The sequence below is a fragment of the Capra hircus genome, chromosome 4, assembly GCF_001704415.2.
Source record: "Capra hircus breed San Clemente chromosome 4, ASM170441v1, whole genome shotgun sequence".
NCBI classification, from domain to species: Eukaryota; Metazoa; Chordata; class Mammalia; order Artiodactyla; family Bovidae; genus Capra; species Capra hircus.
Window position 1 is genome coordinate 2,313,964 of NC_030811.1, and position 27,536 is coordinate 2,341,499.

General features: G+C 57.3%; 1 long non-coding RNA gene across 1 annotated transcript; it reads right to left on the bottom strand.

Annotated features, from left to right (window-relative positions):
- LOC106502075 lies at positions 376-23,144 on the bottom strand. The gene is made up of 5 exons (XR_001917925.1): positions 23,010-23,144; positions 12,984-13,221; positions 8,928-9,167; positions 6,710-6,917; positions 376-1,555 (listed from the first exon to the last, which is right to left on the bottom strand). It is a non-coding gene; the product is annotated as an uncharacterized LOC106502075 (long non-coding RNA).

Genomic DNA, 27,536 nt, shown 5'->3' on the forward strand with positions numbered 1-27,536 from the left:
GTGGGGCAGAAGCAAGGTCCTGCGACCACACAGCTGGGGCGATGCGGCATGCTCCAGCCTCCAGAGCAGACACCCACCGCTGCCTTACAAGGTGCGTTCTTCATGGAGGCCCGTTCCCGCTGGGAAAAGAAATTTAGACCCACAACCTGGTAGCAATATTTTAAATCAAGTCTATTCTCGGGCTTGCCTTGTGGCTCAGCTGGTAAAGAACCCGCCTGCAACGAGGGAGAGCTGGGTTCCATCCCTGGGTCGGGAAGATCCCCGGGAGAGGGGAAAGGCTACCCTCTCCAATATTCTGGCCTGGAGAAGCCCATGGACTGTATAGGCTGTATAGTCCATGGGGTCGCAGAGTCGGGCACAACTGAGCGACTTTCACTTCACTTTATTTTAGTAAAACCAAGACGATGATTATTTAATCTGAACCCCTACAACATTTAGAAAGCAAAAAACAAAAAAAATCAAGCTCGTTTTCTTGGTTGGTAGATCAGGGAAAGATACAAGCAAAGGCTAATTTGTTTCCGTAAATAGGTCATTTCACAAAAACCTCGGCAACCTCCATAGAAATAAGGCTAAGGCTCGACTATTTCCACCTTGTTGTCATTCCAGAAGGCTGTCTCCCCACCCAGGGAGGTCAATATACTCTATATACTGCTACCTGGCAGTCTGATGGCTAACGGGCAGTTAAGTGCAGATTTTTGTTTAAGAGAAATACCCAGTTCAGGCCTCCCAGGTGGCACCCTCCTGCCAACGCAGGAGACATAAGAGACACGGGTTCAATGCCTGGCTCGGGAAGACCCCCTGGAGGAAGGCATGGCAGCCCACTCCAGGATTCTTGCCTGGGGAATCCCGTGGACGGAGGGGCCCGGCAGGCTGCCAACCGTGGGGCGGCGACTGAAGCGACTCAGCACGCCCATTCACCCAGTTCACATCTTACATCAGAGCATGTAGCCCTGCTAATTCTTTTCACTGTCATAAAATGGACAAGCATTGTTGTCACATAGCAAACAATGGCTCACAGGCCTAAACTTAGTCTGACAGGGACATCTAATTTTTTATCCCGTGTGATATTCCAACAATGCCCGGTCCCCACCCCCACTGGGCCCCACGCCCTTTGTTTAAACAACGCTTGGGTCCAAAGCCGAAAGTCAGGAAATGCCAAGTCAGGCGGATTCTGGGTAAGTCCGAGCCTCTGACAGGAAAATCAAAGACAGGACAAGCAGCGTGCAGGCGACGTCGTCCCACGGTGCATTTCCTGAAGCCCCTCAGTTTGAGCGAGCTACCAAAAATATCTCTGGCAAGTCCTCTCAAGTGCTGAAGAAAGCTGGCTTGTGAAAGATGCGGGGACATTAGCATTTTCTCCCCTGGATGGTTTCTGAATCCTTCTGAGGATTCTTGGGGAAGAACCGTTTTGCAAATGATCTAGGAGCATGATACAATTTCTTCCCGAGTCTTAAGAACAATTTCCAGGTGACTTTGTGTAAATAAAGGCAGGCGAAGAGAACATCCCTGAAGGGCAGGCATAGCCTTATTCGTCCCACGTGAATGAGCTGCTTCCCTGAAAAAGCAAGAAAAACAAAACAGAACAGACATTCTCCTGACCGTGGGAACTCACCAGTGACTAGAACCCAGAATGCTTTCTAGGAAAAAGCTAGTCATACAATAGCTGCATACTCAAAAAACACCTACTGTGTGCCCAGAATCGTGCCAGGCGCTGGATGCCACAATGAACCCCGAAGCCCCATACCCAGCCCTGCCCGGGTGCTGACGGGGCTGCAGGCACAGCTCGGCCCCCAGGGGAACAGCCTCTGGTGGGCAGGGGAGGGCTCTGTCTGACGCTCGCTCGAGGTCACAGAAGCACAACCTATTTCGTAACAAAACAGAGGCCTTACTGCCCTCCAACCTGTCAGCTCCATGACAGAGGGAGGCTCATTCCCTCCCGCGGCATGTCAGAATTTAGAGGGGTGTCTGGCACGCAGTGGGTTCCAGGCAAATATCTGTTGAGTGCATAAACACGTTGTCTTGCCGATTATCAGGCTGTCCAGGGAGAACTTTGGACCATGGGTTTATGCTTATTAAGGGAAAATACCTACAACACTTCCGGGCTCAAAATGAAAGGGAGGCAGGGGAGATGGCCGGAAAGGATCCCTGTGTCCTGGGCGAGCTGCAACCACCCAGCACCTGAGTCAGGATGAAGAGTGTCCGCGCTGGCCGAGCCTACCATCTCAGAGGGAGTGTCCCATACCCTTTCTCCACTTTTCCTTTCAGGAAAACTCATACTAATACCAGATTGAACCATTCAGGTATTTTAAACCTATGTGTCAACCCATACAAGAAATTGCTCCAGCTCTCCTGCCTGGCACTGCTTAATAAATCAACAGGGCCATTTCAGGGCCTGGTGTAATTGCTTTATGAGCACAAGGCAGGGTCCTGACCACTTAACCAGAGTCATCAAGCCATGCTGTCTTCTTCTTATTAGAGATGGTGAACGCTTCCAGTGCAACCGACAGAGGAAAGGTGGTATCTGTGCCACAGAATGTCCGTACGGAGAAACCCGCGTCCTGTTACTGCTTGCTGCTGTGTCGTGTTGGCCTTCTGGAAGGAAGATGGAATTCTCCTTTGGATGGATGTGAGGCTGCGGAGTGATTCAGTCCCCAGAACCTGGTGCTCCCAGCGAACGACGGAGCTCCTCTAGAAATAGGAGCGGGGGCTGATCTTAGCCCAGCTTCTCCCTTATGGATGAGAAAACCAAGACCCGAATAGTGGAGGGGCTTTGCCCCCATCTACCCAAGCCCGAGAACAGCCCAGCTGAATGGCTGCCTCCATCAGAACCTTGCAAGGCAACTCTCCCAGGGCATGAGAAGGCATCAACCCCCAACTCTGCTACGTCCAAGGACCCCGGTCAAAGACTCTGACCCCCAGCTGGAAAATCCACATCAAGAGCCATGCATGTTTCTGAAATAACTTTAAATAAACTCAGCTTCCCTAATGGCTCAGGGGGTAAGGAACCCACCTACACGCAGGAGACACAGGAGGCCCGGGTTCGATCCCTGAGTCGGGAAGACCCCCTGGAAGAGGAAATGGCAGCCACTCCAGTGTTCTTGCCTGGACACTCCCATGGACAGAGGGTGTTGGTGGGCTACAGTCCACCGGGTCGCAAAGAGTCAGACAGGACCGAGCACCAAAGAAGCTGAAGTCTACACATAGGTTTAAAACAAAATCTGAAACCCCAAATCTTCACTCCAAGCGAAGCACCCAGCCTGCTCTCTTCACAGCCCTTCATGACCTAACCTGCTGAGGGGTGGGCCTTGTCCTTCGTGGGTTACATAACCTCAGCACGCACGTGAGCCTGTCTTCTTGTGACTTTGGGGCCTTTGGACGAACCTGAGCAGGTCTGGTGCGCGGGACAGGCCTCCACGGCGGCTTCCGAGCCCATCTCTAGGCCCGTTCCCAGCCGTGCGTCCCTGGGTTTGTCAAGGAGGATCCTACTGACACCAAGACCTCATTCCTCAGGCAGCCGCTGGCCCGGGAATCACTGTTTCCCAGTGCCCACTCCTTTCCAGTACCAACAGCCCCATGGGACAAGCTCTATGTCACCGCACTGGCAGATGGCACCAGGCAGAGCCGGCCCTGAAGGCTGCCATGATCGACGCTGTCCACACTGTTTAATCGGTTAATGTCCACGCGGACCGGGACCTGTGTCCCGTGGCAGGAGGGTGGGACGGAGCTCTCTCCCGGACTCAGTTCTCAGAGCTGGGAGAGGAAAGAGCTGGGAAGAGGAAAGGAAGCTGCTGCATGAGAACAGGCTGTCCAGAAGCCTGCCCAGTAGGGGTGCCTCTGTCCTGCTCCTCCCTGCCACACCCCTGCTCACCAGAGTTGTCCTGGGTCCCTGTGCGTCCCCGGTGCTCTGGCCCCTGTACGGGCTCGGGCCCCTGACACTGGACCCTCAGCCATAGCTCCTGGGGGACAGCACTGTCCTGCCGTGAGGCATTTTAAGTCACAAAGACTTCGCTTCTGAGAAATTTCTCACATCCTCTAAGATCTTCTAGAAGAGAGTCGTTCTAAGCCTCTTCAGGGCATTTATGCTCCTGGCTGGTTGCAATCAATATTTTTCCAAGTTTTATAACCATTTATCTAGGAAACTAGAAATAACCACAATAGATTTCCCACCCATTTCCTTATCCTTGAACTTCTTTTCCTTGGGGTTATCCTCCCTTCCAGCTACTGATTCATCACCTATCAGTTTTGACTTAATCTCTGATAACTCTGTCCTGCGCATTCAAAGCCAGTCCCCATTGTCCCTCGTCCTAAAATATCCCTGCCTTCATGTCTTCTTACGATTCACTCTAAATAAAATCCCCAAAATGAAGATGAATGGAACCCAGCGGTGCCCTCTGACTCCGTGTGCTAGCAAACACCCTACACCAGGCTGGTCCATTTGCAGTGTTTTCTTGACAGCTCAAACTCTCAGGCCCTAGCACACTGCGCACTTAACTGCATATGGAACCTGTCTTCAGGCCGTTTTCTGCTCCTGCACCTGCACCTGGCCAGCAGCTTTCAATCAGGCAATCATCAAATGGCGTGTTCCTCACACGGCCTCCTGGGGGCATTGAGGGCAAGGGCTGGACATCTAATATACACCAGGGGCTACGCTCAGAACATGACGATCACGGTCCTTTTGTTAATCGCATTGAATATACAAGGAAAAAGAGTCTTTGAGGAGTAGCCTTTCAGGGAGTAGCTGGCAGACCTGGGATTTGAACCCAGTTCTGTAGGACACAAAGGCTGGGCTCGCTCAGTAAGTCATGGCCTTTGCCCTGAGTGACGGCATGCACCTTACCGGGCGACAAGGCCAACGTGCAGAAGGGCTGCAAAGCGATGCCCTCCCGCAGACCTGCCGGGAGTCCACACACAGGAACACCCCCTATCTGCATACCTCCGGCGAATCTCCCGTCTTCCCCAGGCTTCAGTCCCCAGAATCCAGCTCTGCTGCTCCAGAACGAGAGGCCAGCACCAAGGGGGGAGGTTACAAGACACCAGGCTGCAAGTGGGAGCAGCCGGTAGCCCCCGGGCAGCCTGGAGAAGGTGATGCCCACACAGACCTGGAATGGCCACAGGTGGCATGGGGACGAGATGAGCTTCCCGACGCCAGGGCTACGGCACCCACGGCCACAAGAGCATGGGCGGGCAACGTCCACGTCTCCCGGTGGGCGGTGTCTCAGGCCCTCGGCCAGGAGGAAGACGGGGCCCAGCTTTGGGCCATTCACAGGCCTGGCCCCGCAGCCCCATCTGTGAGACGGTCCTCCCGGCTTCCTCACCCCAAGCCCCGCTGCCTCATCCCTCCTGTAACCCCCTTTCCTCCTCCGTACTTCAGGGTGGATGCCTGGCAGCCTCTCGATAGTATTTGTCCTAGCCCTTCAGCTCTGACACATGCGGGCATACTACGTCACTTTGGTTGTGTCCAACTCTTTGCAACCATATGGACTACAGCCTGCCAGGCTCCTCTGCCAGGCAAGAATACAGAAGTGGGTTGCCGTGCCCTCCTCCAGGGGATCTTCCCTGCAGCTCCTGCATTCTATGCAGATTCTTCACCTCTGGGGACGCCCGTCAGCCCTCACTCGCATCTCTAGACATAAATATGATGCCATCTTACTGATGAGAGAGCAGAGGGCCAGAGCAGTAAATGACTGCGCTGCTGCCTAAGGGCCAAGAGCAGGAACCCCAGGACCGAATCCCAGCTGCACAGCTCCTGGGTGCAGCGCTTGGCAAAGTTGGTTAGCCTCTGAGTCCTCCATCACCCATAACATGAGGATAATAACAGCAGCACCTTACTTCTTAGGTTGGATGGCATCAACGACTCAATGGACATGAGTTTGGATAAACTCCAGGAGTTGCTAACGGACAGGGAGGCCTGGTGTGCTGCGGTTCATGGGGTCGCAAAGAGTCAGACACAACTGAGCGGCTGAACTGAACTGAACTGAACTTCTTAGGTTGTTGTGGGGAGTCAATGAATGAATATGGCTAAGCATTTAGGACGTTAGCTGGCACAGGGTGACACCACACGCGTGATGGCACTGGTGGTGGTGGCGGCGGTGGTGAGAGCGCACAAGTGCCGACGGGGGCGGCGGTGGAGATGACGACAGCGCTCCTGCTGCTGGCGGTGGTGGAGATGGTGAGGGAAGCGGTGAAGATGGCAGCGATGGTGACGGTGGTGGTGAGGATGGTGGTGAGGATGGTGGTCATGGTGATGGTGAGGATGGTGGTGAGGATGGTGGTCATGGTGATGGTGAGGATGGTGGTGAGGATGGTGGTCATGGTGATGTGGTGAGGGTGGTGGTGAGGATGGTGAGGATGGTGGTGATGGTGAGGATGGTGAGGATGGTGAGGATGGTGGTGATGGTGATTATGGTGAGGATGGTGGTGATGGTGAGGATGGTGAGGATGGTGGTGAGGGTGGTGGTGATGGTGATGACGGTGATGGTGGTGATGGTGGTGATGAGGATGGTGGTCATGGTGATGGTGATGATGGTGGTGAGGATGGTGATGATGGTGATGAGGACGGTAGTGATGGCGATGGTGATGATGATGGTTGTCATGGTGATGATGGTGATGATGCTGGTGATGGTGGTGGTGGGCATCACACAAGCAATCCTGATGATTATCCTCACCATCATTTGCTCAGGTCACAGTAGAATCAAGAGATTCAACTCACCCCTCGGGCTCCTTGTCCAAAAAGCTTTTCTTTGCATCATAGGAAGAGCCTCAGGGCAGCCTGATGAAAGGAAACTGCTTCTTGGCTTGCTGCCTTTTTGCATAGGCTGATGACATTAAAGGTGACCGCGCCAAAGCCTTGGACAGACTCCCTCACAGGCTGCCCCTTGGTCTCATGGCCTCTGTAGCCTCATCTCCAGTCAATCGGTCTGAAAGAACAAAAGCAGCAGCCCCTAAATCCAAATGATCCTGGAACCCACAGAGAGAGAAAGTCTCCTCCGTGGAACTCTTGCTTCCTTTTCTCTCTTGTTCCCTAACGAGTCACTGCTATGGTGTCAGGAAGGTCATAGTGGTGCTTTGCTGGAGGACTTCAGGGGTCCAGGAAGGACCGCCAGGGCCTGAAGTGCCTGAGGAAGGACACAGCCTTGTACCACCCCCTAAGGAGGAGCAGCTCAAACTCCAGAACCCCCAGACACACTCATGCACACATGTGCACACTTACACACACACCTTCTTCCTGAGTGTCCTGTCCCTGCAGCCCCAGCACCCTCAGGGGCAGCGCAGGAGTGGGGACCACACACTGCAGTCAGGAGGGGCCCCTCAGGCAGAAGACACAGGAAGGGGGTCCAGGGCCACCACTCAACCTGGCACCTTTGCAGACCAGCCGAGCGCTCGCCCTGCAAAGCCTACGGGCAGATGGACCAAGCTGAGCTTCCTTTCCAGGACTCATTTCCATTGGTGCAGAATTCACAGAGTTGCTCCAGACGAAGGCAGCTGATGGCACACCCCTCCTTCCTTCTGTCCCACCTTGACCTTGACCTCTCGGAGCGAGCCCACCTCCCTAGGCTCAGCCAGCAGCCACCAGGCCCGGGTCAGATGAGTCTCACCTGGCAGAGCTGCGTGGGAAAGATGAGCAGAGGCATCCTGCCCAGCTGCAGTGGCACACGTGGCCACCCTCCAGCCCGACAGATGGGTCAGGCTAACGAGGGCCATCTGCACGGTGTCCAGGCTGCCATGTGTCCAGCAGATTCTCCTGGAAACCAGCAAGTTGCTGAGGCAGAAGGTGGAGGGAGGGGCAGAGTAAGCGGCCTGTGAGAGAGGAAGGACCTGGCCCTGGGACTCACGCTCACTGACAACTTCATCCACAGTCGCGGCAGGACACTTAGTAGCTAATGGCCTCAGTTCGCTCGTCTGCAAAACGGGGCTGTGACTAGTTCCCACAGCCCAGGGTTTTTATAAAGAATAAATGAAGTGTGTCGCACGGCAGTCAGGAAACTAAGACGCTCCCTCCATGCCAGCATACTTTAATAATTTTCAGCCTTTACCCTCCCATCTGCCCAGCTCATCATTTCTGCTCTAGGAATGGGTAGGATAGCGTGGACAGAAGAACTTTATGTCCATCCCGAGGTGACCAAGGTTACATATTCTAAAATAAGTGTGGCAAGGGACTTCTCTGGGGTACAGGGGCTAAGAATCCACCTGCCGACGCAGGGAGACGGATTCGATCCCTGGTGGGGAACTAAGATCCTGCACCCTGTGCAGCCACGGAGCCCGTGGGCCACAACCACTGAGTCCGCGCGCCCCGGAGCCCGCACCAGAAAAGCCCCTTCGTGAAGCAAGTAGAGAAAGCCTGAGCGCTGAAACAAGGACCCAGCACAGCCAAAAAAGAATTGTTTTAAAAAATACAGTTAAGTGCGGCCAGAAATCAGCCAGTGTGAGCTGGGATGAGACGCTGGGTGTGGGTGTCCACGCAGAGGTGGTGGATGCTCAAGGCACCCAGAGCTCCGAGAGCAGCCAGCCTGCAGAGGCCGGTCTCGGCTTAGCCACGCTCGGCCAGGGGGCAGGACCACAGCTTCCTCCCCTGTGAGGAGCGAAGGAGCTCGGCTGTGCGACGGTTGAGAAACGTTGAGAGGGCCAGAGCATTGCTCAGAATTTGGGGGGCAGGAGTGAGCGTGCCCCACGCCTCTGCTCTTCCTGCTGCTCAGAAACACTTGGCACATTTCTCTCAAGCGAAATCGCCCCAGCAATGAGGGTGGATTTATACGGCTACCCAGATCCCAAGTAGTTTCACTGAAACAAATATTTAGGGGTATAAGTATGTCCCACACAATACTGGGGACATAATTATACTTTTAAAGATATCATTGTGCATCTGAAACTCGAGTTTGAGCACCCAGAGTATTTTCATTTCCTAAAAAAAAAAAAGAAGGCCATCTTACCTGCTGTGGAAATTGACTCGTGTGATCAATGCTGGAAGCACAGTGCTCAGCACCGGGGGCTGTGACTCTATGGCCGAGATTTATTCCAATCCTCAAAATTTGAAAAGCATGACATAGACACGGGGCTTCCCAGGTGTGAAACCCAGACATAAGCTGACTCAGGATTCAGCCTGTGTGCACCTCGGGACAGAAGCCGGGAATCATCACCAACATGTGCAGAGGTTTTGCCAATGTTTGGCCCTGGAAATATTTTCATAATGATGATTAAATCAGACGTTAGTGGTGCCTGCTTAGGAAGGTCCAGTTATGAGTATTCTTTGCTTTCTTTCATGACTCTGAATATTCTGATTAAAGTTTAACTGAAAAGTAGAACATTTCAATCAGGCTCCTGTGCTGCCTTGAAATTCAGGTTGGAATGCTGAGGTTGAAGGGTCCTGCTCTCAGCCCACGCCGTCTCCTCCTTCACCCACCTTCTCTCTTCATTCAATTGTGTTAAAACCAGCAGGCCCCAGCCCTGCCCTTCTCACAGTACCTAGCACTACAAAAGCTAAAAACTGAGAAAATATGAGTTCTCAAGTAATTTTGCAGAAAAGTAAGTCTATAGGCCCATGGGAGTCGGTCACTGAGCTTAATACAATCATGTACATCACCTCATTCACTGTTTACAGATAAACACTTTTACACCAATTAGCACTAGCTTCTTGAAGGTAAAGATTGAATCTCATATTGTCCGTCCACTCATTTATTCACTCATGCATGGAATAAAGTCACTGAGCCTCAGAGACGGAGGCCAGAGGTAAGGACCAATGTGTGCCTGCCATCAGAAGGGTCACAACAGCTGGGGACACTTGAGTGAGTCAGGGAGGGTCTCAGCATCAGAGCAGTGGGCAGACCCAGAAAACCCAAGCCCTCAGGAGACAGCCCCGGGCGCCAGGCCTTCATCATTGCCTTCATTTTAAAGCCAGGCCTTGCTCCAGGTGCTTTACATATGACGGCCCGGTGATAGCTGACATCTGAGCAGAGGAGGTGGCCCTTGAACTGAGACTCAGATGAGTAAACGAGGTCTGTTCAGGAAAGACTGGAGGACAAGGGTTCCAGGCAGGGGAAGAGCACGGACAGAGTCCCGGGGCAGGCTTTGGGTTTGGCTCATGGACCCGAAAAATGATCAGGGGGGCTGCTGCAGGGCCTGCAGGGGCCCTGGGCCCAGGGTTTCCCATACGCTGGTCCTCAGTCATGAGGAGGTACCACCGATGGAACGAGGACAGTAAGGATAGTAGCGGCGGCCTTGTCCATAAAAATTCAAGCTTATTCAATTGAAAAGATCACCTTTGTTCTGAAGTTGGTCTTTTCAGTCCAAGAACGTTCTGTCATTCATGAAAGGATGGTGTTAATAACAGTGCGTGCATACTCAGTCACCGCAGTCGCGACCAACTCTGTGTGACCCCAGGGACTGTAGCCGCCAGGCTCCTCTGTCTGCGGGACTCTCCAGGCCAGAACACTGGAGTGGGTGCCCATGCCCTCCTCCAGGGGATCTTCCCGACCCAGGGAGCAAGCCTGCATCTCCTGTGTTGCAGGCAGATTCTTTACCCACTGAGCCACCTCGGAAGCCCGCTAATAATAGGAGGGCTTTCTAAAGTCCCTTAGTTCAGTTCAGTTCAGTCACTCAGTTGTGTCCGACTCTTTGCAACCCCATGAATTGCAGCACGCCAGGCCTCCCTGTCCATCACCAACTCCCAGAGTTCACTCAGACTCACGTCCATAGAGTCCGCGATGCCATCCAGCCATCTCATCCTCTGTCGTCCCCTTCTCCTCCTGCCCCCAATCCCTCCCAGCATCAGAGTCTTTTCCAATGAGTCAGCTCTTCGCATGAGGTGGCCAAAGTACGGGAGTTTCAGTCTCTAACAATAAATAAGTAAAAAGGAGAGAGAAACACAGAGAGAGAGAAAGAGAGAGAGAGAGAGAGAGAGAGAGAGAAGGACACAGAGACAGAAACGCAGAGAGAGAGGCCAGTCCCCAAGGTTACATGCCCATTTTTTAAAATTTTCCAGTAGATGACATCCAAGTGTGGAAAGCACTCGACTAACCTACTCGCTTATGGTACAGGCAGGGGAATTCGTCTACAGACAGGCCGAGAGACACCCGAAATCACACGGGCTCCCCACTCGGGCGCCAACTCCTTTCTCCACTGTGACTTCCCCGTCCATCAGCCGTCACAGGTCCATCCTAGACCGGAACCCCACAGACAGACTGCCCTCCTCCGCATAGCATGTGCCCTGGGCCTCCATCGGGAGAGAGCAGACCCCTAATTCCCACGGAGGTCATCTGAGTAGCAGACAGCCACTCCTTCCTGACTACAGAGGCCTTCTTTCCTCCTGCTCAACTTGAAGGCTAAACTGCAGGTGACTGCCTCGTGAATACTAACAAAGGTAAAACTATAATAATTTTAAAAATTCAAGAAGTCAAGTTTCCACAAATTAATTAGGTAATTTGTTTCAGAGCCTCCACCGTGAATTACTCATGAAATAAAGATCTGATGCACTTACTGTTCCCCTGCACCATCAAGCTGAACTGGTAAATTAGTGATAATTATACGTAAACACACTACAGTCCCACAGTGCTCTTATTCCCAGGGTCTGACAATTTGCAGACTCCACTGAGATGAGCTCAGCCACCCAGACTCCCACCCATTTTCCTGAGAGTAAAGCTGAGAAAAACAAACAAGAATTATCTGCGTGACAAACAGGCCTTTTGGACTACTCATAATCCCCGAATATTTTGTTTGTGTATAAAGAGAGGCTTGACTGTGCCTGCTACGGGCTGAAGTGCCAGCGACTAGAGAAAGCAGCGGGTCTTCGTCCTTCAAAGCCTCCTGACCAGAGGGTCCCAAAGGACAGCGGCAATGAGCGGAATGCACAGGACCCTCAGGAAACGAGGCCCAAACCGCCCAAGAAGGCTCATCACCAGAAGGGCCCAGGAACGGGTTCTGCTGCTACTGGGCACCGTCTGCTGTCCTTGGGTGCCGTCTTGCTCCGTGATGGTAACCTCTACAGCCATGGTCCACAAACACAAGCAACAAAGCAGTTTGCAAGTGAATATGAAACAAACGGCTTCCTGCTCCCATGCCCTGATTTGGATGCAGGTAAGTAAGTAAGTAAAGTCGCTCAGTCGTGTCCGACTCTTTGTGACCCCATGGACTGCAGCCCACCAGGCTCCTCTGTCCATGGGATTCTCCAGGCAAGAATACTGGAGTGGGTTGCCATTTCCTTCTCCAGGGGATCTTCACGACCCAGGGATCAAACCCAGGTCTCCCGCATTGGAGGCAGACGCTTTATATTAAAAAAAAAAACACCTCTCTTTGAAAGCTCCATCTACAATCTTCTTCTAGAACTTCAACGATGAAGGATGGTGAAGAATCAGCCACCATGATTGTTCTACGATGAACAATCCTACTTCTACTTATTTTCCTGAGCGCTTGGAAAGGATTTTTTTAACCTTCGGTTCTGACTTAATGAGAACACACCCTCTCCAGGTGGATACAGCTGGTGAAGCCGCCTTTTCCCTGGTAGACGCGTGGAGTGTACGATGTTCAGCTTGTCACTTAATTGCTGCAGGTTGTGGTTTTTTAATCCATCAAATAGAGAAATTCATGAAACTATTGCAAAGGATTAATGAGATAATATTTGTAAAGTGATTGGAGATAATCTGTTGAAAAGCACATATAAATACAGAGTATTACTACTAAGTCTCTAACGAATAATAAAATGTGTAAAGACATGCCTGTGGTAATCTATACTTAATTATGTAATTTTCTAATACCCAGAAGGTACGCACAAGCAGAGATGGGCAAATTACATCGTGCGGCATTCATTTCGTGAGGTCACTGGTCATTAAAGTTTAATCACGCCCCATTAAAAAATAAAGATTTCTGTTTTCACTCTTTCCCAATAATTACTAATAATAACACGTGCGCATGGTGAGCTATGAAGTCATATCGATTTTTTCAAAGCGAGTTTTCAGAAGGTCCACCCAGCCACCTCCACCCATCCCCACACCCACCTGTCGGGACATCAAAGATGCGCCCTCTCTGGCTTCAGGGGCAGACACACGCAGCTCATGTGCAAGGCAGCGACTGACTCAGCACAGGCACCACTATCTGCTGACCTCGGAGCTGGGTCTTCCCGAGTTGGGACCGGGGAGTTTTGGAAGAGGCTCGATGGTGTTGGAGACTTCAGCTCTGTCCCTGTCATCAGAAGCTCCGTGGTCCTGGGACAGAGCGAGCATCCTGTGAACATTTCTGAACAAGTAAATTAGTGGATGAGTAAACAAGGGCTGGATAAACCCAGAAGTATCTCCCAGAGAAGGGCTTTGAGCCAGGCCCTGAGGAGGAGTGAATTGATCGCACATCCAGCCAGCAGGCCCAAAGGACTCAGTGGGGTGTGCCTCCGAATAGGAATGTGACGCTTCACCCCAGGGCTGGGGAATGCGCAGGGCACCTGGTCACGGGGGCCATACAGTCTGGGGATTCTTAGCTCCAAATCCTCTAAAAAGCTCTTTGGTCCAAAATCTCAGGCCCAAGACAGACTCACACTTCCTGGAAACCGAGTATTATAACCATATCTGCTGCTTCCAGCCCAGCACACACACATCCAAAGCCACAGGCCAGGACCCCCCAGAGGCTTCCATATGGGGCCCTGAGGGATGTGGCCGCTCCCAGATGCAGTGGCCGTGAGCTGTGGGTCACCATGGAGCAATCCAGGGCAGACCCACTGTGCCCGGCCGAGGCAAGTGCACCGTGGGTTTCCGAGTTTATCCATCGGCCTCTGGGCACACCCTCCTTGGACAGCTGGTGGATCCAACAGGTGGCAGCACCTGATGGCTTGGCGTGTTCCCTGGCGTCTGGCTCTGTGCACGGGGGACCTCGGGTGAGCCAGGCCAGGGCTCAGCTTCCTCAGGTCTCAGGTAGGAGCAAGTGTACCTGCCTTACCTCCTCTCTGACCCTCCCCAGCACCCACGTCGTGCACCGGAGCCCCCTGGAGCTGGCCGCAAACCAGCTGTCATGGGAATCAAGGAGGATCCAGAGAACAAGCAGGCAAGAGTCTGTGGGACACTCCTGGACGTTGCCCAGTCTGGGACGCTGGACAGGGGTGGGACACTCTGGTCTCACCACCTACCCACCCCCGGCCTCAGCCCCTCCGCCCACCAGGTGAGGCTGTTGGATGAGCTCAGAGGCCCCGTCCTGGACCCCAGGTGTGCCAGCATCATCTGAGATGGGTTGCAAACGCTGACACCGATGGCGGGGCCTGGAGTCCACAACAGCCCCCACAGCGGACGCGGCCAGCCAGGTGGGGGCACCGGCACGCGTGTCTCCAGAGCACCCTGCCGCCCTGCAGCTGGTGCGCCCCTGGACACGGAGCTCCGTGGCGGGGAGGGGTCACAGGCCCCATTGGCGCCTCCATCGGCGGCTCATCGGTCCCTCGACCCTGAAACGCCAGGCGTCGTGTCATCCGGGGCTGCCCGCCAGCTTCTTCCTCCCCGTTTGTGAGAGAGCTCTGTGCACACCAAGGTCTGCACCATCCCCCCTGGGAGCCACAGCTGCACCCCAGGCCCCGCTGCTGCAGATTTCAGAAAGGAGGGTTGATGTATTCCCTAGAGGGCAGGTCCCTGTGACGCAATCACGGATGCTTGTGCCCCGGACGCGGAATGGCAGGAAATGAAATCCCACCTTCTCTCCCTCTTTCCAACTTTCCCCCACCCACCACCTTCCCTCAAACCGCAGCTCATCTTCGTTTCCAGCCCAATTGCTGAGGACCTACTGCGCGCAGGGCCAGAGCAGTCAGACACACAAGCTGTCAAGCTGAGTCAGCCGAGTCTCTAATATTCTGGTTTCTAAAATGATGACCGATTCAGGTTCTCGGCTCCCATCATGAATGTAGAAAATCTTCTGAGATTTCCAAGGTTGGGGGACCCCTGAAATGGTTTGACCCGAGGTATCTTTTGACAGTGAGGATGCCCAGTGCAAATCAGGTCCCTCTCAGAACCCAGCCTCTGGCTGAGGCCAGGGGAGATTTCTCCACACCCACTGAAGCTGACGACCAGGCCAGGTGGGCACATGGGCGCCACCCACAGCCCCCGGCCCCAGTGGCTGGATGTCTGTTTGACTCCACAGTGCAGGACAAGTGAGGCTTCGGAGTGTTCGTCTTCCTTTCAGGAGTGTCTCTGAAGGGCCACGGTACTTCCTCCACGGGACGCAGCACGGGTTTCAAGAGAAAGTGAGTGTGTCCTGTCCAGTGGAGTACAAGGCATGAGTCTGGGTGGGGGTCCTCTGCCCCCTTAGCTCGGGCTGCCCCTGTGCCTTCGTCACTCCCCGGTTCATTCCACTGCCATTGACACCAGGAGAACACAGGTCCCAGTGTCTGTGACCAAATGGGAGGGCAGGGGCTCAGGGACACTTTCTTGGGCTTGTTGTTCTTCAGGCGTGTCTGACTCTTTGCAACCCCATGGACTGCTGCACGCCAGGCCTCCCGGTCCATCACCTAGTCCCGGAGCTGGCTCAAACTCATGCCCATCAAATCAGTGACGCCATCCAGCCATCTCATCCTCTGTCGTCCCCTTCTCCTCCCACCTTCAGTCTTTCCCAGCATCAGGGTCTTTTCCAAAGAGTCAATTCTTCCCATCACGGGGGCCAATACTTTTACTGGAGTTTCAGAGTCAGCATCAGTCCTCCCAGTGACTATCCGGGGATGATTTCCTTCAGGATGGTCCTGGGCTGGCGGGGCCTTTCACAACAGTGTTGAAGTGAGCCTGCAGCCCCCTGCCCCCTGCCTCCTTTCCTGTGTTCACAAGCTCATACCTGGGAGTTGCCGCTGTTTTAAGACACAGGGTAAGGCACCGGATTCAGGCCCTCTCTCCTGCCCCTCCGGCCTCCTCTGTCCTGCCCAGGCCCCCGGAGGCAGAGCCCTGCCCACTGCATCCCTGGGCTCCCGCCCCTCTCCTTTGCAGGGCTTTGGGCAGCAGGAAATGGCACCACTGGCCACCCTAAGCATCACCCGAGTCCTCGGGGGACAGGACTCCACATCCCCTAGGGTTCATCACTCGGGTCCCCGACACGCCCTCACGAGGGGCAGAGTCGGGAACGAGCTGGACGGCGGGACCCTCACCAAGGAGCTGCCCCCAGCTCCCCCTGCTCTCCACTGACCCAGGATGGCACCAGCAGGAGGGGCCAGTGTGGCCCCTCCGGCCCCTGGAGCCCCTGCAGCCCCACCCGCTTCCTGCAGGGTCGTCAGGGGCCCAGAGGTAAACCCCACAGGCAGGTAGAGGTTGCCGGAAGGCACCCCCAACCCCCACAGGCACTGTCGGGAAAGCCCCCTCCAAGAGCGGCCCCGCCCCGCTTCAGGACACCCGGGCGTCTTGAGCAAGCAGGTGGGAGGGTCTCCCCTCCAGGCCTCCGGGGGGGTGGGCGGGAAACAAAACCCAGCTGAGGGAGGAGGCGGGCGAGGAGGGAGAGAGGAGAGACGGGCAGAGCGGGTGGAGAGCTGGAGCACGCAGGGCACACGGCTGCGGCAAGAGACACGACGCTGCAGGATCCACGTGGGGAAGAGCAGCTGCCGCGGGGACCCAGGGCGCCCGCTCGTCCAGGCTCCCGCGCAGGGTGGCCCCGCAGTCAGCTGGACATCGGGGGCAGGGCAGGGACTGGGGGGCAGGCGAGGGTGCCTCCTCCCACGTGCTCCTCCCCTCCCCTCCTCTGCCCTCCCCCTCCCCTCCCCCATCCTCTTCCTCCTACCTCCCCCCCTCCTCCTCTCTCCTCTCCTCCCCCTCCCCTCCCTTCCCCCTCCCCTCCCTCCTCCCTCTCCCTCCCTCCCCCTCCCCCATCCTCTCCCTCCCTCCTGCCCTCCCCCATCCTCTCCCTCCCTCCTCCTCCCTCCCTCCCTCCCTCCTCCCCCTCCACCCTCCCCCTCTTTTCCCTCCTGCCCTCCCCCATCCTCTCCCTCCCTCCTCCCCTCCACCCTCCCCTCTTTCCCTCCTGCCCTCCCCCATCCTCTCCCTCCCTCCTCCCCTCCACCCTCCCCTCTTTCCCTCCTGCCCTCCCCCATCCTCTCCCTCCCTCCTCCCCTCCACCCTCCCCTCTTTCCCTCCTCCCCTCCACCCTCCCCTCTTTCCCTCCTGCCCCCCTCTTCAAAACACTTGAGCTCAAGATAAAAACAAACAAACAGTTGGCAAACGATTGAGATAAGAATAAGGAGTTAATTTTTTCAAAATTCTGGAGAAGCAAGGTGGCCGGGCCCTTGCTGCCCTACAAGGTCGAAGCCAGAACCGGGCATTAAGGAGAGCATTCATCTCGGTGTTGCCGCTTGACATCTTGCGGCCCATCAGGGCCCATCCGCAGAGCTATAACCATGCAATCCAATACTGCAAGGACAGGACGCCAGAAACCCAGGCTGGGTATTTTTATAGCTGACCCAACCCCGGGCAGAGGGGCTGTGCTGAGTGCCCGCCCCACCCATGTTCCCGGAGCAGGGCACCCACGTGTTGGGACCCCCCCCAACCAAGGCTCACCTAGGAGAGACCCAGGGCTCCAACACCTTGCCTACAAGGGACTGAGGGGACTGGCAGCTGGAGCCGAAGAGCCTGGACGCCTCCCACCCGAGCTGCGCGGTCAGCACTTTGTGACCGCTCGTGCCCACCGCCCTGAGCCTCAGTCTCCCCATCTGCAGCCCTGAGACACGCATGCCCAGCATCACGGGAGACACCAGGGCGTGTGGTGCTGAGCTGCGCCCGGCGGGGCTGATTCCTCCTCACCACGGGTCATCACTACCTCCTGTCGAGTCAGGGGCAGGCATGCTGGCCTCACGTGCCCCCCCTTCGCTGAGGACCCAGCTGCCCAGGCAGGTGCCCTGCTGCACCAGCGCCCCAGGTCTGTGTGACCCACAAGCTCCCCATGAGCAACGAGACGCGTTCCAGGGCTTCGGGTCACGGCCAGGCTCGCTCGGGGCCCCCTCCACTCGGGGCCCTTCCCCGCCAGCCCTGGGGCACCCCTGGACCCTGCCTGCCTTGGCACCGCCCCCTCTGGCCAGTGCCCTGCCCCCTGCTTGTCTCGTCCGCAGCAGATGCCACCAGGAGCAGCTGCGTGTTCTCACTTGTGTGTCTGCCATTTCTCTCCTCTTGAGATATGAGCTCCTGTGGGAAAGGTTTTTCTCTCTCCTCTGTTCACCTTCTGGAGCCCCGTTACCTACCGCACAGAACACGGATGCTCATATATCTCTCAGGCAAGAGTGAGTGGGCCAATCGACCAGTCAAAGGCCCTTCCCAACCCCTTCCCCTCATTCTGGGTGATGCGAGGGGCTTTGGGGGCCACCCCGGGGGCCAGGTTGAAGCAGTCAGCTTCATTCCTCACCTGCTATCTGCTGGCCCGCCCCCAGCCAGACCCTGGGCCACTCTGAGGTGGGTCCAAAAGTTCTGAGTCCCCTAGCTGGTCCCGTCTGCAGTCGCTGCAGATCACAGCATCAATTGGGCCACAGGAGCCTTCAGGGACCACCCCCCCACCTGCTCAGCGCCACCTCCCTGGGTGCCAGGCCCCCTCCCCGCCTCCCAGAGCACCAGCTCTTCCCCCAGGGCCTGCAAGGAGCGGTCCTCAGCACCACGCCCACCAAGGGAGCCTGGGACTGAGTCCCGGGGCCATGGGTCCTCACTCAGCTCTGCTGCCAACAAGCTTCCCACCGGGCCCTGTCCTCGGGCACCCGTAGAGCCGTGCAGAGCAGCATGCTGCCCCACTGGCCTGATCCGTCCCACCAGCACCTCACTGCTACTTTCCACGCCGTGAGGAGCAAGTCACAGGAGAGGTTTCAACACCCATATGGCGGGGAGGGGGTGGCCAGCTCCCTGCCCTCTCCCAGCACCCCTTGCTGGTAACCAGGCTCAGGCCTATTGGCGGAGGCAGCAGTGTGTGCAGACAGCCTCCCTCTGGACATGGGCCTCCAGCCAGGCTACAGGAGCGGCCCCACCACTCTTCAACGTCAGCGTCCAGCACCCATTTCACAGACAAGGACACCAAGGCCGAGAGATGAGCCGAGCACCCCTGAGACCGAGCAGCGGAGCCATAAACCCCAGTGTCCATGTTCCACATGTTGCTGGGATTCCATCAGGAGACAAAGCAGTCCCCAGGTGATTTAGGCATGAAGGCCGCCCTGCCCATGATGGGTGGTGGGAGGCAAACCCTGGATACTGGGGAGAACAGGCGGCCAGTGCCTCTCCTGGGGGAGGAGAGCCCTCGTTGCAGCCTCGCCCGCCCCCATGGTCCTCCACAAGGCCGGCTTCTCTGCCCCAGCCCCACAAGGCCCGGTCTGTGTGCGTCCGGCTGTGCGACCTGCTACATTCCTCTGTACCGCGTGACATTCCAGCCGCCCCGCCCGAGTCCTGTCGCATGGGGGTGAGACTTTACTCACTGCCCTGCCATCTATCCAGGAGAGGTCAGACAGGCCAGATCCAGGGTCTGCTGGGGCTTCTGGAATGTAGGGGTGCAGCCCCCAGGGCCGGGAGCCCCCCAGACCCCCACGCCTTTGCAACACGTCCCGAGAGAGAGCCCGAGGGTGGCTGCCAGCCAGGCCCCGCCGAGAGTTGAAGTTCTCAAGGCCCGCTTGCTGCAGCGTCATCTATTTCAGACACCTACGGTTCTGAACGGGACAGATGGCCGGGCCGGGCATTGAGAATGGCTGGCACTCGAGGTTCCATTGTCCCGGGAGAAAGTGGGCTCCTGTACCCAACTTCCAAGCGGTCCTGTCCTGAAGGTCACGGACAATGTGACCACGCTGGGCAGCCACAGGGCGAGCAATGCCCCGCCAGATGAAAATCCTTTTGTTGTCGGGCCTGGAAGGTCACACAGTGCCCTTTGAGATTGCCTGGCCAGCAGGAAGTCCCCCATCCCACTCCCATAAAGGTGACAGCCTCGGGGGCAGAAGTCAGCACTGTGGCATCAACCAGCAAGGCCACGCAAAGCCAAGGCCTATTTTCCCATCATAAACAAATGCTATCGTGGCCCGGGAACCGTGGCAATAAAGAGGTGCTTGTTTGAAAGGCCACTGGCTCGGCCAGGCCCGGAAGGAGAGGTAGCCGCAGCTGGGCACCAGGCAAGGGGCCTCGGGGAGCCCCCAAGCCCAGCCGGCATCTCTGGGGAGGTACGACCCAGCCAGCCCTCTTATCGTGGAAGCTGTGTTCTAGAAAGCCCACAAGCACCGAGATGTCAGGAACTGGGCCGTGGTTCCCAGGAAAGATGGGGCTGGGTGCCCACGAGCCTCAGGCTTCTCATTTTGCCAACTGATCAGCATACGCGCTTCTTTTGCCTGTTTCTGTTTAAAGACTCCGTGCTGAGTGCATCCCATTGGTTCATGGACAGTGAGCTCCAGCCAACAGCCCTCTAACAGGTGCCTGAGTGGACTTGATCTAGCAGGTCCTCTCTGCACACGGCCCAGCACCACATCCTGAAACTTGGGAGATGGGTACCACGCTTCACTACACCTGGGGACCGTTGGAAACAGCCAGCAAATGGGCAAAGACGTGGAGACCAGGACCCTGGGCAAAACATGAGAAGGACCCAAGCTTGCAGAGCGGGCTGAAAGGAGGGGAGCAGCCCCTGATATCACTGAGGCCCCAAGCAGGGGTGGGGAGCGTCTGCACTAACGTTCTCCGACAGTCGTTTGATCTTGACTCTCAAACCCCTTCCTTCCTGGAGGTCAAGGTGGTAGCCGGCCCAACAGAAACTCAGCTCCACTGACACCTGCCCAGGATCGTGACAGGTCTTGGGGTCATAGGTCACAGGTCTTCAGGTCTGCAAACTGGCAGAAGCAAAAAAATCCACAGGCACTCTTAAGGGGACAAGTAGGAAAGTGGCTATCATCACGAACTCTGGCATTTTGACACAATGTAGGCACCTAAACGGAGAGCCTCATAGAACTTAGCTTCTCAGCTGTTCCCAGCGTGCAGGGCAGGGGGTGCTGCTAAATACACCTGCTTTTTGGCATCTCTGGAGAAAGCTGCAGGGCCAGGGGAGGACAGACAACTCCTAACGGGCCCCGTGGGGGCACACGTGGCCTCCTGGCTGTAGCTGCATCCTTGAGGAAGGGTCTGGAGCAGCTCCTTTGAAGGAACCTTCTAGAAGAACCCAAGGATGTGCCTGGCCCTCCTGAGACTCCACTCTGGCCTTGGGGACTGAGCAACTCTGTCTCAAGAAGCTCTTGAAACGCATCAGAAAGCTCCACCTGGAGGCCCACCCTTTTCCGGGCTTCCCGGGGAACCACGGGCTCCCACCCAACTCTGAGCATCCTCAGACTTTTGTGCCTGCGCTCTGTGCTTGCCTTTGCCACGAGGCCTCTCTCCTCCCCGCTTGGCTTTGTCTTAAGGGTCCCGTGAGGTCACCTTGACACCACCCTGCTGGCTCCCTCTGCCCCCGACCCCGCAGAGTCACAGACAGCTGGCAGGAGAGGGAACGGCAGCAGAGGCTGACGAAAGAGCCCTTCCAGCTGAGAACAGCTCCAGGGCAGACAGCACATGGCTTCCACAGCCCAAACCCAGCCCTGGGCCGCCCCACCCTACGCCTCCAGGGTCCAGACAAGCGGGTAGGGTTCGGGTTCAGGTTGGGGCTGGTGAGGCACTAGGCCCACGCAGACCAGCTCCTGGGGCAGGAGTCGAGCCAGGCCACTTGAGGCGGCCGCCTGGTGAAGGGGGCAGGCACCCCCTTCCATCCTCCTCCTCATCATCCCCCGGGGGCTCAGGGAAAGGGCGGGTCTTCAGGGCTTGTCAGCCCCCTGCGGCCCCTGCTCAGGAACTCAAGGTAGCCCCCACTGCGCATGCACACAGAGGGGGGCCAGGACTGGCGAGCGTGCATTGAGGACGGGGCTCGGGGTCCCAGCTGGACCCAATCAAGCCGGCGATCCCGCCCCGGGAGTCCTCGTCCGCTGAGTGGAAGGACTGATGACGCAATGAGCGTTCACAACCGTTGGTCAGCACAGAGCAGCCCCCAGGCAAGAGCCTCCGTCGTGAGCAGGCCCCAAGTTCAGGGGCTCGAGTTCAAGCCCCAGCCTGTCCTGGAATGGTCTCCGGTCGTCCCTGGACCGGTGAGTTTCCCTGGAGGCAGGCCTTCTCCGTGCTGGAACCAGGAACACCGGGCAAGCTGGCACGAGCTTGCCACCCCGTTTAACTTTCCCGGCATGTTTCATCCCCGTAAAGTAGGAAATGCCATCCGACTCAGAGCATCAGAGTGCTTTCCTGTCCACCGAGAGCTGCCCCAGTGAAGAGGCACGCTGTCCTTCTCCCGTGGTGGAGCTGGGGCCCCAGAAGAGCGCGCCCGCCAGCCCCCAGGGTCTTCCGTCCTGCAGACACGCAGTGCCCTCCCCGCTCCGTCACTTTTACGTGAACTTCCGTCTCCAAAGATCCGCTAAGAAAAGTCACCCCGTGTTGGCGCCAAGCAGGTCCCAAAGGGAAGAGGGGCAGGACCTGAGTTCCCGGGTGCCAACAAGAGCCAGTCATCAAACATGCGACATTGCCTGTTCAACATACACGGAAACTCAGGTTCACATGCTGCAAAAGCTGTCCTCCAAAAGAGTAAGAGGATCACGACGATCACTCCTCAGCCAGCGTCACGAAGTCGAGGGGCAGCAGAGCTAAGTGGAAGGGACGCTGCCGGCCCCTGCTCGGGCTGACGGTGGGACGGCAGCTCAGGGCACTTACTCAGCACTCTGAGTAACCTGCATGAGAGAAGGACCAGGCAGAAAGAGCACACGGACGTGCTGACTCGCGGTGCCGGACGCCGAAACCAACACCGGGAAACTGAAGTCAAACGAAAAGCACGGACGGCGCTGCTGCCCAGAGAGCCTTCCCCACGAGGCAGGATGCTCAGAATCTAAGCAGGGGAAGGACTCGGGGGTCCCTCAGTCTAGTCCCCTCCCCAGAACCCAGAGGACACCCCCCCACCCCGCAGCTATCCACTCCTACCCTACCCCAGCCCGGCTCCTGCCCTAGCCTGGCGGGGGCAAAGCCCACTGCCCTCCATGGGCCTGGTGGGAGCAGAGTCTGGTCGCTGACCTGAGCACCCACCTTTCTGGGGTCCATCTTTCCCCCTGAGCCGTGTGTCCTTGCAGGGCCCACTCTCTCTCTTTAGGATCGGGGGTCCTTCGGCACGGGTGCTCATGAGACAAGGCTCCCTGCTCACCTCCTCCATCACCTCCAACATCAAAGGGAAGGCTGGGGGGGGGTGGGGGATGGGGACAGGAGAGAGGACTGGAAAGGGAAACTGGAGTCCCACAGCCCAGAGTCCTGCTAGGAGATGAGCTCAGCGCTTCTGGAAGGGGAGGGCAGGGCAGGGCCGCGTGGTCAGCGGTGACTCAGGCCTCTTTGTCCCGAGTGCACAGTGGTGGACAGAGAGCAGGCTCCATGCAGAACAAAGAGGTTCTGTGGAGCAGCCCCGAGCAGAGGGCAGTGCTGGGGAGGGAGCACTCAGAAAGGGAGCCCCCGGAGCGTGGGCCGGCCCGCCCGGAAGCGCAGCGCAGCGCCATCGAAGGTCTCCCGAAGGCAGCACGGAGCCAGCGGGTGGGGCGCCAAGAGGCTGGCACGACCCCTGGGAGGCAGGCCAGGTGGGAGACGAGCCGCGGGGGCCGGCCTCAGCCTCCTTCCCGCACTCACGGCTCCGGGTGGGCCCGAGGCCCCCCTTTCTCTCCCGGAGCCGCGGGCATCTCCCCTGGTCAGTGCCCCCACGCCCCTGTCCCGGGAAGGACTCAGGACTCGAGAGAGTGACAGCTGCTCCCCCCCCATCCCCCCTTCCCAGCTCAGGGGCCCGTCCTGCCTCCCGCGTGATGGGCGGGCACCAGGCCAGCCCCACAGGGCCCCGCCACATCCATCCAGGCTTCTGGGTCATGCTGTCTGCCCCTCGAGGGCCAGGGGTCCGACTCTGCTTCTTACTCCCCGGAGTTTGTGCGGGACTGAGTCCAAGGCAAGCAGTGGTCCTGCGGCCAGGGCTGTTTCTGGGGACGCTCCCACCACGGCCTCCCGGCCCAGCGACCCCCGCCCCCTCCCCACGGGCATCGCGCCGTGAGGTCCGGGTCTGGATATCTCCACGTGAGTGCGGATCCCTGAGTGGCCACACCCCCATTTAGAACCCTCTGCAAGCCAGTGGTGTGTTTGCTAGTCCGCATTCTTCCGCCGAAGAAGGGAGAGACTTGAAAACCTAGTTTTCCTGGGACAGTGTCGTTACCAGTTAGGAAACGTGGGCCCCAAGCCCTGAGCAGCTTCACCTGGAGGCCTGGGCAGGTGGGGGGGCAGGGGTGTCCTCTCGCTCCATCGGGCCCAAAGGTTGCCTCTGGGTGAACTTTACGCCAGCGGGATTCCTCTGTATCTGTTCCTCCCACTCTTGTTTCGTTTGCTCATTGTCGTGTCTTAAGATTAATCCGTGTTGTTGCTTGTAGTTTTAATTTGTTCGTCCTTGTTACCAGAATATTCTATGGCAATAAGAAGGATGAGATGGTTGGATGGCATCACTGACGTGATGGACAAGAGTCTCAGTAAGCTCCGGGAGTTGGTGATGGACAGGGAGGCCTGGTGTGCTGCAATCCATGGGGTCGCGAAGAGTCAGACACGGCTGAGTGACTGAGCTGAGCTAAGAAGGTGCACGCTGTGGAAGGTACATGGAGAGCCGGACGCTCACCAAGCGAGGTGAGGAGTAAGCTGGGGAAGCCCTGGGGAGACAGCTGTGTTCTGCTTCTCGAGTGTGTTGGGGGTCATGCTGTTGCTTATGACCCTTCCTTACCCTGTTGGTTATCCATTATGCACCTTCCTGCATGCCTTAGGTTTCACAGCAGCAAGTTTCCATGAAGGGCAGAAGCCCTGTGAATAAGGCGTTTGGGGCTGCCTGCTCAGTCTTTCCGACTCTTGGCAGCCCCGTGGACTGTAGCCTGCCAGGCCCCCCTGTCCATGGGATTCTCAGGCAAGACCACTGGAGTGGGTTGTCATGCCCTTCTCCAGGGAATCTTCCCGACCCAGGAGTGGAACCCACATCTCTTGGGTCTCCTGCATTGTCAGGAAGGTTCTTTAGCACTACAACCACCTGGGAAGCCCCAGGATTTGGGGGGCATTTGGGGTTGTTGTATACAAAGTGGGGCCACCGTGGGTGAAATGGAGGGAGACCTGCTGAGACCCCAGGTCCTGAGCTCCTGGTGGGGGTGCTTCAGTCCCTCAGTCGTGTCCAACTCTGGCCCCGTGGCCTGTAACCTGCAGGCTCCTCCGTCCATGGGATTCTCCAGACAAGAATACGGGAGTGGGGTGCCATTTCCTCCTCCAGGTGATCTTCCCGACCCAGGAAAGATTAGCTCCTGGGTGGTTACAAAACTGTCCCAGGATCACTGGGTTTAGAAGTCTCCTTCCCCGTGGCGTGGGTCTGATTCACGTGAGGAACAGGAATCCTCCTGTAAAGATCCTCCCGTCTGAGACCCTGCAAGAGTCTCCCGCAGGGGCCCCCATCCCTCCTGGAGCCGTCGCTGACCTGGAAGAGCCCGGCCTTCTTGTTAGCCGACTCTCCCAGCCGAGAAGGGCGCCCCCGCCGCTGGCCTCGCGAGGCGTCCCGAGGACGGCCTCGTCCGATGCTGTCATCTGACCGATGACAAAGGCCTCCCACTCAGTGCACGTTTGGCCTCTTGCATTGCTTTCCACAACCGCCGCCAGGTGAGACGGGCAGGCCAAAGGGAGGCCTTGGCAGGTCACCCAGCTCGCAAGGTCGGGGGGCCAGGTGGCCGTAAACCCAGGACTCAGGCTCAGCTCCGGAAGCAGCGGGACAGCAGGCCCATGGAGGGGTTACCCAGCCACGCGCTCATCTCAGCGGCGAAAGGCAGCGCTCACACCGGCACACTGGCGTCTGGGGCCTCTGGCCGAGAAGAGCACTTTGGCATCTGCCCCCTTCTCCAGGAGCCCCTGCTGGACCCTGGCCCCCGCAGTGAGGCCCCGACCCTGCTCCGTGGCCGGGCCTGCTCCTAACCACGCGCAGTCCGGCTATCAGCTCCCCACTGGTCTCAGCCAAACCGTGAAGGGAGGTGCCCGAGAGCCCAGGACAGCTGCTCGGGAAGGTGGCTCAGCCACCTGGGCTCAGACAGGAGGCCAGGCCTGCCTCCTGTCTCTCTCCAACGGGGGCCGGCACCCCTGACACAGCTGGGAACAGGGTCTGTCCCTTCTTCAGGCTTCTGGGCGGGAAACACTGTGATAAGGATGATGCTGATGTTTTTACTGTAATTGGGTCTGAGTCGCTCAGTCGTGTCCGATTCCTTGCGACCCCATGGACTGTAGCCCCCCAGGCTCCTCCGTCCATAGGATTCTCCAGGCAAGAATACTGGAGTGGGGTGCCATGCCCTCCTCCAGGGGTATGTTCCCCACCCAGGGATCGAACCCGGGTCTCCTGCACCGCAGGCGGATTCTTTACTGTCTGGATCTGAGTTCCTGGGAATTTGTGATCTCCGTTAGGACGCTTTCTCCGAGAGTGGGGAGCAACTCTGTTTGCCAGGAGGAGGATGTGCAGAGGCCAGCAAGCTGCATGCAAGCACCCGTGGGGTTGGGGCCCCCGTAGCAGCCACGCTGCCCCTGGAGACCCTGGAGGGGGTGTGTTTCAGAAGAAGACCGTCTCTTTTAAAATGATTTGTCCCACCAAGAAGTGAGAAGACGACGGCTCAGGAGGCCTGGAAGGGATCCACTGTCTCCCACGAGCTCCATCCAGGGGCGCTGCTCAGTCCACACCCAGGGGAGCCACACTCCCCTCCAAGATGCTTGGCCATGGAGACTGGGGCGAAGCATGGGCTGAACCGAGAATTCTCCTGGCGCCCAGATCACACCCAGAGTCCATGGAGAACATTCCTTCCTCTCCAGGCCCCCTCACCAGACATTGTTTCTGAGGGGCAGAAATCAACGCGTCTCCAGGTGAGAGAGCAGACACACCCCCTCACGTGTGTCCGACGGTCACTCACTGCCTGGGTGTCGTGGACACCGCCACCCCTGCCTGGACATGACCCCGGCGGGACCACTGTCCAAGGCAGGGAGCTCTGAGCCGCTGCAGGCAAAGGGGGCCCGGGGAGAATCGTGTGAGGCCACATTCAAGGTGAGCTGGCTCCCGGAAAGGCCACAGCTCAGCCCTGCAAGCTGCTCCTGTCTCAGAGTGAGGACTCAACTCCTGGAAAACAGGAGGGAAACCGGCAAACAGTGGGGCTCACTTAAATTGCAGTCAGCCTGTTCCGGCCACTCTTCAGAAATTGCCCCAGGGGACACTCTTCGTCCTCACATAAATGCTTCTCGGCAGAACCGCAGGGACGGTTTTGTGTGGCTTTAGCACCCACTTGTTTCACGGGCGTGTTCCAGGGGTGTGAGTACAGGCCATGTGACCTGCACACCAAGCATGAAGTCAAGCCCGGGAAGACGCGAGTGAGACCAGACTCTCTGGGGAGCGGCGCGCTCGCTTAGCGGTCGGATGTTCTCACGACCCACTGGACGTCTGTGGCGAGCCTGCAGAGGACAGGAAGCGCCAACAGAAGGGTGGGCACGCTGGTGAAGACACGGCACCCCCAGAGCGGCGAGCAGCGGCCTGGAGAGCCCCCT